The following is a 13460-nucleotide window of genomic DNA, read 5'->3' on the forward strand; positions in this document are numbered from 1 at the left end:
CTGGCTTTACCCAAAGGAAAAGTCAAATTTATTTTTGTGGCAAGAGGTAGTTTTGCAACTTGGAGCAAAGCACTAGTGAAGTTAGGCTCCTACCCTCCCACAAAAACTGGGAGATGGGGTGCTCTCTCCCTTGAAGATTACATTTCAAGGGAATATTCCGCGGTCCTTAAGAAAGATATTCCTGAGTTGTTGTTTATAAAAAGATTCACAGGATAGAGGAAGAATTTACAATGATCTGTTTTCTAAAGTAAAAGCTCTAAGAAATGGGAGGTCAGGGATCTAGAGTCAGGAAGAAGCTTGTCAAAAGCTTAGTCAAGCTGAGGGGAACATGAAGTCCCATTGGTTACTAGTTTTTTTTAAAAAAAAAAAAAAACACATAAACTGCTTATAGTATACTAGACCTGTATTCCAAACATGAATTTTGCAGACAGTATTGATCTGCCTCTTCCTTCTCCCCATGCTTTTTTTTTTCTTTTCTTTCCTCTGGGGGTGCGGGGGAGAGGGGAGAGAGAGAGACAGAGAGAGAGAGAGAGAGAGAGAGAGAGAGAGAGAGAGATGCGGAGATGGTAAGGAACTGTTGTTAAAACTACATTTGAAGGATTTCTGATTTCCACTCCAACATGTAAAGAACTTGTAAGTCATCGCTTTCAACGTCACAGCAGGAAAAAAGCTGAAGGAACTGAAAATCAAAATTTCTTAGATCTTTCAGAGAACTGAGGTCACGGTGTAAACCACCACCCCGAAAACTGGCAAGAAATGTGGATACAGAGAACATAGATCAGTTTACCTGAAGCAGAAGTGGCTGGAGCCAGAATACTTACAGAGTAACTTTAGTAAATTGCTGGAAGCTGAGTGTGGATCAGCTTGAGGGTTAAAAACTCCTGGGGACCCAGTCTAGGCACCCCCCCCACAGTTTTGTGGGGTTTACCTCTAGGAACCCCACCATAGTGCAGATGAGAGAAGAATCCCCCTGTGCTTGTCAAGGGGAAGGGAAAAGTCACCATTTTGACAAACACCAAGAGAAAACGTATTTTGAAAATAGCCTCCAATGACCTCCACAATAAATGCCCATCAATTAGAGGAAAAGACTTCACTAAAGCTTTATCTGACTTGGGGGAGAGGAAATTACCCAACTCCAGCCCCCTCTGGACTTCCTCCTCAACTAAGGGACCAGAAATGTTGAGAAGCTCTTGAAAAGTCATGAGCCAGGGCCACAGTTCCCCTATAAGACTGAGACTCAATCATAGGATTATGGAAATGCTCTCCTCCACCACACACCGAACTTTGCTACCACAGTAACAGGCCGCTTAAGATACTTACCCAAGTGAGATGAAAACGTATATCCACACAGTAATCTGTACATGATGTTTATCACAGTTTTATTCATAATTACTCAAAACTGGAAACAACCAAGGTGTCTTTCAGTAGGTGCAAGGATAAACTGTGTACGTTCATAGTGAAATATCATTCAGGAATAAAAAAGAATGAGCTATCAAGTCATGATAAGACCTGAGGAACATTAAATGCATATAAATGCATATTCTGGAGTGAAAGAATGAGTATGAGTAATGAATGGGTTTAATTATATAACATTATGGAAAAGGCAAAACTACAGAGACAATAAAAAGATGAGTAATTGCCAGATGTTCTCTGGAAAGGAGAGAAGTGTAGGGGAGGAAAAATAATTTGCCCTCCACCTTTCTAGGTTCTTGGATAAGATACTCTCTGTGATAAAAGACAGATTAATAGGAGAAAAACAAACAAGTTTAATAACATGTATACCTCCTGTATACATGGGATTTACCCAGGAAAACTAACTCCCCTAAATGGCCCAAGCAACCATTTTAAATACCATTTCCAGCTAAAGACAAAAGAAGAGGTTGGGGGTGAGGGGTGGCCAGTTATAGGAGGTTACCAGGAAAAGCACAGTAAACAAGAGTAAGGTTATTATACAAATTTAACTTGTTGCCTTCTCCCTTGATAAGAGTTTCTAGAGATTTATAGTCATCCTTCTCTTCCTGGTACAGAAAGGGAGAAACTCTTACAAATGGAGCGTTCTCTTACAATGTAAATATCTCATACAAAAGGGTAACTTCTACTCAGTTTTCAGAGCTTCTCCTATGTCTGCTGTTTCTTAAAAATAACCAGCTCAAAATAATCAATATACTAAAGCCATATTTTGGGGTGGTATATTTTGCTCCCCTTCGAAAGGATGAATAGGTGAAACATGGAATTTTTAGGGTGGTAAAACGATCCTGTATGAAACTATAATGGTGGATACATGGCAATATGCATTTGTCAAAATTTATAGAACTATACAAGACAAAGAGTGAGCCCTAATGTAAATTATGGATTATATTTAATAACAATGTATCAACATCGATTCTTTATTTGGAAAAAGTATACCACACTAATGCAAGATGTTAATAATAAAGGAAACTGCAGAAGTGGGAGGTGGATATGTGGAATTTTATTTTCTATCTGGTCAATTCTATAAATCTAAAAATATACTAAAATATAAAGTTTATTATAAAAATATAGAAATATGAGGATTTGCTAAATAATTTATTTGAATGTAACCACATCTGTCTTAAGAGAGTGTTGTAATTTATTTTGAGAATTCATGGCATTTGATTTTTGAAAATAGCTTAGTAGTTGTTTTTGACTATAAAATCTAAGGCTCATAGGGCACAACTTCTAAGGGAGCAGGGTAACAAAGAGATGGTTAAAATGTTCTGTTTAAGAAAATAAAAGAATTTGGAATATAACGGAAAACAATATGGGTGATTTTGAGAGAGTAAGATAAACACATGGGTGAATCTGTAAGATGACAGTTGAGGATGAAGAGGGCCTGTGGAGAAGTATTGGGGTGAGAGATTTGCAGAGTTTCCAGTAGATACAAGAACCATAAAAGCAGAGATGGTTAAATTATTTGCTTCCTGGTGTTGTAAAGAACCACTTTCCATCCCTCCAATTTTCAGCCAAATTTAAAGACAAAAATACAGCCAATATCTAAGCTATACTGGTAGTTATTTATCTATTTTAGTCCATAGTTTAGTTTTTCTGTTATGAGAAATTAGTGGTATCCCATTTAATGCACCAACACTGAAGAGAAACTATTTTGGTCTGTAATTGCTTTATGGATATTGAAATATCTGATATGACAATTAAAATTTTCAATATTACAAGTTTAACATTTTTTAAGTAATAGCTTTTCTTTTTTATTTTTTACATAAGATGGCTTGCCTTTGTAAAGGCTGCACACAGCTAAGTTTTGATGCAATGTGCAAGTTAGTCTAGTCCAACATACAATATTTCTGTTTTTTATTATGGAGGAAACTCTAAATCTACTTTTATTAAACAAATGCAAAACTGAGAATTTAATGAAATATTCTTGTTATTCCAGAGATAACTCATTTAAAGATAAACAAATACAGGTGGTTTATTTTCAAGCAGTCTACAGCATTTTGTTTCACTTGCCAGATTCAAGAGTTACACATGGTTAAACGAAACTAGTAATCACCATGTGGGAAATTAACATTAAGAATGTTGTTTATTCACTCAAAACTTCAGGGTCATTTTTCTCCCTCCCAAAATTGAAATTTTTTTTCATTCTCGTGTGTCACGCTGTATTTTCTTATTTTTAGACCCTGTTATATATGAAAGCAAGTAAGAAATGAGACTGCAGGCTTTATGATTTTAAAAATGTTAGCAATTTCATTTATTTTTATGTGGAGTTTTCAATTCAGAGTAAAACCTAAAATATTTTCAGGTCCTGTAATTAGGTGACAGCTGGCTTGTGAAGTATCCAATGCCAATTAGCAGAAAAACTTTCATAAGAGAATAATTTTAATAAATCTTATAATTTCCAAGAGGATTTTCTATACTTATCTCCAAAAAGTGAAAAACTTTTCTATTCACTTCAACTACAAGTTGATATTTTTAGGATACATGAAAGCTTCTTTCCGTGATTATGCTTGAATTTTTTTAATACCCATCATATATATATATGTATATGTACATACACACACACATGTGTATATATTAAAAAAATTCAAGCTTTATATCAGGGAAAGACACTTTCTTGTATCCTGTTTGTGTGTATTTATGTGTTTATAAACCCCTTTTAATTTAGAAATATATACTATATGGCTAAGAGATTCCTTATCACAAGGCAGTCTGTAGCATCTGTCTTGTGGATATGTAAAGTATAAATTATTTGCTCACTCTTTTCTCAAGATAATTATAATTGTGCTTGTGAGGGTTCTTAAGTGACTATGAGAACAGAGGCGAAGGTCAGTGTGAAACAGCACTCCTGCTCTCATGGGACTCGAACCCAGCACAAACTCAAACTGGGACTTGACCCCATGATCCCTGACTTAGAAAGGGACTAGAACCCACTGTCTTTGTTTGTTTGTTTGTTTGTTTGCGGTACACAGTCCTCTCACTGTTGTGGCCTCACCCATTGCGGAGCACAGGCTCCGGATGCGCAGGCTCAGTGGCCATGGCTCACGGGCCCAGCTGCTCCATGACGTGTGGGATCCTCCAGGACCGGGGCACGAACCCATGTCCCCTGCATCGGCAGGTGGACTCTCAACCACTGCACTACCAGGGAAGCACAAACACACTGTCTTTTAATTGAAACCGCTCACCTGGAGCCAGGACTTACTGAAGCTCAGGTTCTTTTTTTCTTGTTGAAGAAAGAATTTAGGGCTTCCCCGCTGGCGCAGTGGTTAAGAATCCGCTTGCCAATGCAGGGGACACAGATTTGAGCCCTGGTCTGGGAAGATCCCACATGCCACAGAGCAGCTAAGCCCGTGTGCCACAACTACTGAGCCTGTGCTCTAGAGCCCATGAGCCACAACTACTGAGCCTGTGTGTTATAACTACTGAAGCCCGCGCACCTAGAGCCCATGCTCTGCAGCAAGAGAAGCCACCACGATGAGAAGCCTGCGCACTGCAACAAAGAGTAGACCCCACTCTCTGCAGCTAGAGAAAGCCCGTGTGCAGCAACGGAGACCCAATGCAGCCAAAAATAAATAAATAGAATAAATAAGAAAAATAATTGAAGGTAAAGTAAAAAAGCATTTTCAAAAAAAAAAATTCAGAGTGAGGCAAAGTGGCAGGCAAAGAGTGAGTTTGTTAGCATAGGACACTTGTGAGAAGTACAAGTGGACAGGCAAGGGAGCGCAGCCCTGAGAACAAAGAGGGCTACATTTTTATAATCAAAGAGAAAGTGGGGATGGGAGAAGACCACCTTCTTTCTCATTCTTGGGCAGACGTCAAGGCTTACGTTATTAGTTCCTCCTTTGACCCTATGTGGTCTAACCGAGACTGTCATGGCACTGTTTAAATTATATGTATATTAGCAGAAGGGTGGTAACATATATTAAAATATGGTAATTCAAATCAGATTTTGGTATAATGTCCCCTTTCACTTAGTTTCTTTCCCCTTTCACCTATATCCTGTCTTGGCTATGTGTGCAGAAATGCAACTCTTCAAGTACCATTAACTCCCTGACTTCATGTAATAAGATTCAGATCCCATATCTATTGTCTTTTGTTTTAACTATCAGGATTTGTGGCTTGAGTGTGCCTGGCACTTGAATGTACCTGGTCTTCCTTCAAGGTAGATTAGATTGTTGCTAGGTTAATGGATTCTTTTCCTGAGTGGTCATTAGCTTACAACAGTCTCCCAAACTCCCTTAAAATTCCCTTTCTGTCTTTAATCCCCTAATGGGATTTCTAAACTAACTATTTAATTATCCTACTATATTCCTATCAAGTGTGTATCTATCATAGAAAGAAATAGGGAGTGCAGTGTTACAAAATGTGAATGGAGAGATTGGCAGAACTTTCTAGGTTGTCTAAGAGTTAGGGATTTTTGTTTTTTAAATATAATTGAAAAAGCTAAAGTTTTTTGAAATTTTTGATGCTTAGACTTTGAAGGATTTTCTGTGTAATGATATTTAATAGGATAGACTTTGAAGGATTTTCTGTGTAATCATATTTAATAGGAAACTGAATATGAAGGCACAATGCTCAGAAGGGATGACTCAGTCAGAGATAATATTATCTGGAGTCCTGGGAGTAATTAATGATGCCAAGGGGTAGTATAAGTAGTAGCAATACCCCTCAACTGAGTTAGACATAGGTTTTTATTTTTAATTCACCATTAGAATTGTTAAAGATACATGTGTATCTTTCAATTTTTAAATAATTGCTCTATGTCTCAGAGTTCTAATTGCCATAAAGCAGTCTCTTTGCACTCTTCCCTGTGTCTCTGTTTAGTTTATATAATTTCCTCAGTTTTTTCCCCTAAATAATTGAAATTTACATGGAGGGATTTTATACTAAAATTATGATAGAAAAACAGAGCTTGTAAAAGAAAAGGAATGCTGAGTCAAATGTGATAGAGCTTCTAACCGTAGACCTATAACAAGTGTTTCAACTTTTGTAAGTTAGATAACTTGATTTAAGGGAAAAAATAAGTAATTACACAGGTTGATTGGCAGGTGTTAGTCTCTGAGGAATACCATCAACCGTGCAAATTCTTATAGATCAGGAATGTTCAAGGTATAGGCAGTTTACATTTATTTCCTTAAATTTCTTAAGATCAAGAGAGTACATTTTTTAATGTGAATATTGGGTTTAGATTCCATATATATGTGTTAGCATATGGTATTTGTTTTTCTGACTTACTTCACTCTGTATGACAGACTCTAGGTCCATCCACCTCACTACAGATAACTCAGTTTCATTTCTTTTTATGCCTAAGTAATATTCCATTGTATATATGTGCCACATCTTCTTTATCCATTCATCTGTCAATGGACACTTAGAGAGTGGCATGGACATATATACACTACCAAATGTAAAATAGATAGCTAGTGGGAAGCAGCTGCATAGCACAGGGAGATCACCTTGGTGCTTTGTGACCACCTAGAGGGGTGGGATAGAGAGGGTGGGAGGGAGGGAGACGCAAGAGGGAAGAGATATGGGGATATATGTGTATGTATAGCTGATTCACTTTGTTATAAAGCAGAAACTGACACACCATTGCAAAGCAATTATACTCCAATAAAGATGTTAAAAAAATATATTGGATTTAATTTTTTAAAAACCAGTGGGGTTAAAAACAAAGGTAATGTATAATATATTATGGTTTAAGTTACCTTCTTAAAACCAGTTAAGCGCCGATTGACCAAAGAAATGGGTCAGAGGCACGGAAGGATCTAGTAATGATGTGGTGGGCAGCCTCTGAAATGGCCCCCAGTGATTTTCACTGACTGATATTTACCCCTTTGTGTGAGTCTCCTCTTCTTGAGTGTGGACTAGACCTAATGATTGATACAAATACAATACAGAAAAAATATGTCACATTGGAGATTAGGTTATAAAGTCTGTGTCTCTTGTCTCACCCTCTTTCACTATCTCTTTTGCTTGCTCTGAAGGGAAGCCAGTTGCCATGTTGTAAGCTGCCATGTAGAGAGACCCATGAGGCAAGGAACAGATGACTCTTGCCAAGAGTCAGCAAGAATCTGAGGCCTGCAGAAATAATCAGTAGAAGTGGATATTCCCCAAGTCAAACCTTTAGATGACCACAGTCCTTGATTGCAGCCTAGAGACAGAGGACCCAATTAAGCCAATCCTGAATTCCGGACCCACAGACACTCTAAGATAACATATTTTGCTGTTTTAAGCTGCTACCTTTTGTTATGCAGCAATATATAAATGTTACAATAGAAAAAGCCAAGTTGATTTCAAAATATATTTTGAATGGTTGTCAAAAAATAAATATAATTAAAGAATGATTTCACCTGCAATAATTTTAAAAAGTGTAGCTATACCTATACTAAGACACAGCTGTTTCCTTGGCTTCCTCTTTGCATCATTCAGAATAGGCTAGGTATAGAGGTCGAGATAAAGGTAGAGATAGAGGCAGAGATATAGAAATAAAGAGACATAGGTATAGACATGTATTTTTTTCACTCTATCATGCTACCTGCACTGCAGGTTAGTGCAGATTGGGGATTGGATATCTTTTCGTCATATTCAGTAAGAAACCAAGGTTATTAATGAAGCACCCACCAGTCTCAAATGTTGCTGATTGGCATGCCAGAAAGAAAACACAGCTCAGGAGGGTCTTTTACTAGGAATGAAATATTTTGGCCCTGAAGTGGCATGTATCTGATAACAACTCACTGGTCAGAAGCAACAGTAGTAACTGCATTCAACCAAAAGGTGGACAGGATTTATAATCTTACCATAAACCAGGAATGGATTACAACTGGAAGTACTTAACAGCAGCATAATTGGCTACCACATTGTGAAAAGCTTCTTGATACTTTCCCATTGTAAGTTTTATTTATTTTTGTCTTCTAAAGATACATCAGAAGAAATCTACCAGGCCCATCTTGGAATCTTATAAATGTTAATTGCAATTAACTGAAAAGCTATAGCACATTGAGTTGAACTATTTTCACAGAATTTCCATATTTTATATCCTAGATGAGTATTTAATCTTTAAGGAACATAGCCTACCATGTCTTCTAATACATAGCTACTTTTTGTTTGTTTATTTGGTTGGGTTTTTTGTTTTCTTTTTTCCTTAAGTAGCTCCCAAGTTTGTGTGTGTATTTGAGAGTTGGTGGTGTTAAACCATCTTTTTTTTTTACTCTTTATTCCACTTCATGTGTGCAGGTTTTCCCTGTACTTATTGGTGTTTTGTTCATTTTTGTTTTGTTTATTGATGATTCTCTGGAATTACCATACTGCATTGTTTCATCTGGATATTTAACAAGACACTTGTCTATTTTGTTCTTAATTAATTCAACAAAGCATATTGTGCCTTTCTATTTTGGCAGCATTTGTATAGTGACAGGATATAACATAAAAATCTTTCAAAATCCCATGCCCTTATAGTACACATGTTCATGAGGGAGACAGAAAACTAATGAAAACTAAAATATACATTATGTTAGGTGGTAATGAGTCCTGTGAAGAAAAAATAAACAATGAAGAGTATAGGTAGTACTAAAGGCTTTGCTAATATGCTCACATTTAAGCAGAAACCTAGAAAAGATGAGGTCATGGATATACGAAGAAAGAACACTTAAGGCTGAGAGGACAGCAAGTGCAAAGACCCTGTGGTAGGAACAGCCTTAACTATACTGGTATTATAAGGAAGTTTGGAGAGGGAAGTGTATGCCAGGAAGAGAGTGGTAGTAGTTAATATGTGACAGGTAGCCAGTGTCCTGCTTATGTAGGACATAATATCTCACTGCATTTGTCTTTATTTTTGGCTGTAGAATGTGAGATAGGAAAAGTCAAGAGAGACCTCAACATTTTTTGCCTATGCCACTGCAAAGAATTTCAATTACCTGCAAAGGAAGAGACTAGAAGAGTAATTTTGGCTAAAAAGAGTGAGTTTGGATTTTTGTATGTTGGGTTTAAGATGCCAATTAGATATACAAGTGGAGATATTGAAAGCATAGATGTATTTATCTAAAATATAGGGAAGAGGTACAGCTGGAGACCTACTTTGGGGGAGTCATCTGTGTTTAAATGATTTTTAAAGCCATAAGTCTAGATATCATTATGGAAGACTGAATTGAGTGAAGTCAGAGAAGACAACAGGTCTAAAATTTAAAGCCCCAGGGAATTCCAACATTTAAAGATCAAGAGATAAGAAGGAAGTAGAAAAAGTCACTGAGAGAAATGATTAATGAAGCAGGAATATAATCAGAGTGGAATGTCCCTTGGCCAAATTGAAAAAAAAAAATCAGGTAATCAATTGTGTTAATTGCTGCTGACCAAGTAAGATGACTGAGAATAGACAATTAGATTTAACAATATTGAGATCACTGGTAACCTTGACAGGAACAGTTTAGGTGAAGTTGTGAGTTAAGCGTATGCTTCAAATAGCTGATGCAAGAGTGGGAAGAGAGGAATTGGAAGGGGAGCAGAAAAAGTGATGTGGGTCCAGAGAAAAGAATTAAAGTGAGCAAAATTACACATACATAATAGATGGGCAGGAGAGATTCCTTGGTAAATGGGAAAGGATCATGTTTATTGCAAAAGTGAACATACTTTATGGAGCAGTAACAAGAAAGAAGGAAGAAAATATTGTCACAGATGCAACTGAGAACAAAGGCAGTGCTGTGAACATGGAATTACAAGGTTCACAGCTTAAAGTAGAAAGATGCTTGAAGTTTGGATATGTATGAGAAGGTGTGAAACATTCATGTGAATTAGTAGGCTGGGAAGATATAGAATGGTTACTGGGCAGCACTTAGAACAACCTGAAGTGTTTATCAGTTTTCAGTGAGGGTAGTTGACATGTTTGTGAGTTCCTTTTTGTTTAGTGTAGGGCTTCGGTTTTGTTACCTCAATTCAGGCACATTATCCAATGCAATATACATGCAGGTGAAGAGTAGGAAGAGGGTGGAAATTCAGTGGTTTTGAGGTTAGGCCAGGTAGGTGTGATGAAAGTAGACACTGGCAAAGGAGTTGAGGATATAGTGAAGGGAATAATTTAACAGTGGACTATGAGATTTCACTTGGAAGGAAGGGAAGTAATGATATGAATTACTTAAGCAATAGTGACAAGTTAGTATAATAAATGTACTTTTAGTCCTAGAAGGTCAGAAGATTTTTGGAGACAGGATACTAGCAGGAGTAATCTGTAAAGTTAAGAAGTGTTGGTTGGAGACTGGAATGCTTGCAATGAAGATGGTGGAGTTATGGATACAGACCTCTCTAGTTTATGCATCTAGTAAATGGTTGAAGCAGAGTAGAGAACAAGAGCCATGGGCGGCAGGAAAGGTCAAGGTACTGAGATGACATTTCCAAATGTAACAACCAAAACAATTAGGGGATATATTGTATAATTTCTGTCCCTAATTTTAAGGTTTTGTTTAAAGTTACCATCATGGCATAATGACCACTTGGACAGGTTTTATTTTAAAGTCAGTAGCATGGATCTGAGAGACATGGGTCAGCCACTTAATCTCTCTGTATCTAACTTTTCCCATCAGTAAAATTGGGTCATAAATAACAACTAAGAGGGTAAGAGTGAGAAGTGAAAAAGCTGATACCTTTGCTCAGCGCTAATGAAGCTCTCAGTAAATATCAGTTATTATTTTTAGCATTGTTATTTCTCTGAATGAGTTCAGTTCATATAGCAGACATTCTGAAAGGAAAAGATTTCTATACAATGAAGTAAACCCTCTTGGTACTTATTTTAAGATCTCAAATTCAGGACCTTTCTAATGACCTTCAATTTGAACAATTAGAGATATGATAACTTCAGAAAGATTTCAATATTACTCTCATTAGCAAATGGTGAACAAACTAATACTCTAGATTTGTTGCTTTTTTTCCATATACCATAGACAATCCTGGAGCAAAGCCAAATAGCAAAAATGGGAAAAGTTGGGTTTAGGAGTAAAGAATTTTAGCTATAATACAAGAAAAAAAGAGTCTGCTATAGGGATTGGAATAGAAGATAAACTTAGTATCCAATTTATAAGGGTTTCTTCAGTGTTCCAGTGATAAGAAATGACTAGCTGGAGGCACGCCAAGGTGAGTACTGCATAGTTTTCGATACTACTTTATATGATAATATATAAACATTCTCTGGTTGCTAAATTTGTTGTGCATTCCCTAGCATGAGCTTAATTTTTTAAAAATAAATAGTTTGTTGTCTTCACAAAGACCAGAATCTTTTCAGTTACCTTAAAGGATTAGCACTAGATTTAAAGTGTTTCTGTATCTTAAATTGCATATTATCTAACAAGGGCTTCCAATTCCAAAAATCCATTGAAGCAGTCTAATTTAGATAAATAAGAATTTATATTTTTATATAGTAAATTTGAATATATGTTACATTGTTATATAGATTACCAGCATGTAAGACATTTCTTTCTCTAATATTTGCCTAAGGATCCTGAACTTAAGCCCAGGATTGACACCAAAACTACGTAATGTTTACTATTATACTTTCTATTAATTGAAAAGTTTGAGTTGTTCCAAAAAATATATTTCATCTTCCCAAAGGGGACAAAATGTAATAATGAGAGTTTTCCTCATAGAGAATCCCAAGCCTCCAACATATTTCATGTTAAATCTCAAGACCATGAAAAGGAAGGATCTGATTAATTTTAATTATGGTGAGCAGCAAAAAGATATGGATGATTCCTAAGGCAGTCTTCTAATCAAACTGAAATAATCATATTAAATCTAATGCTAAGTAACCAGAAAGTGTTCAGCAGAGTTTGAGGAGTACCAAGGTAACTTTTGACAGTGCCTCCAGGTATGATTAATAAAGGATACAAGTAGATCAAGTTCTAAAGCTCTTTGAGTGGAAAAACACAATCTGAATTAAGATATTGAAATGTATTGGAAAAAGTAAATATTAAAGGTGTGTATTTATTTAAGCATCAGAAGAAAATGAAAGGTGTGAACATCTCAAAAAGTGTTTATCTGTTACCACCCAAGGTAGCTGATGTTACAAATCAATATGTGTATTAGTTATTTGAAAACATTTTTAGTTCCTGTGAACAGATAGATCAGTTGACACTATTGTTCTCATTCCTGGGAGACTAAAAGAAATCTCTTTACCTATGTAGTATTTTTACTTACTAAGGATGAAATCCCAAGTTTAACTTGACACAGGCTTGGGTAGCATGAACAGATGGAAGATATTTTCATAATATCATCATCACTATTATGTAATCAGAGAATCACCTAGTCTTCTCCCATATTACAATTGTTCCGTTTTTCTTCCAGTTTTGTTGAGATATAATTGACATAAAGCACTGTATAACTTTAAGGTGTGCAGCATAATGATTTGATTTACATACATCATGATATGATTACCACAATACGTTTAGTAAGTATCCAACATCTCATAAAGATACAAAATAAAAGAAATAGAAAATTTATTTTCCTTGTGGTGAGAACTCTTAGGATTTAATCTTTTAACAACTTTCATATATAACATACAGCAGGATTAATTATATTTATCATGTACATTATATCCCTGGTACTTATTTATCTTAAAACTGGAAGTTTGTACCTTTTGACTACCTTCATTCAATCACCCCTTCCTCCACCCTCTAGTAACCACAAATCTGATCTCTTTTTCTGTGAGTTTGTTTGTTTGTTTTTGAAATATAATTGACTTACAACACTATTTTAGTTCTTGGTGCACAACATAGTGATTCACTATATCTACATATTTCAGAATTATCACCACCATAAGTCTAGTTAACATTTGTCTCTATAGACAGATATTACATAATTATTTACTGTATCCTCCACACTGTACATTTTATACCCATGATTCACTTATTTTGTAACTGGAAATTCCTCAACTACTTCTCTCCTCCTTCCAACCCCCTCTCTTCTGGCAACCACCTGCTTGTTCTCTGTATCTGATTCTGTTGTTTTCTTTT

The sequence above is a fragment of the Orcinus orca genome, chromosome 11, assembly GCF_937001465.1.
Source record: "Orcinus orca chromosome 11, mOrcOrc1.1, whole genome shotgun sequence".
Taxonomy (NCBI): domain Eukaryota; kingdom Metazoa; phylum Chordata; class Mammalia; order Artiodactyla; family Delphinidae; genus Orcinus; species Orcinus orca.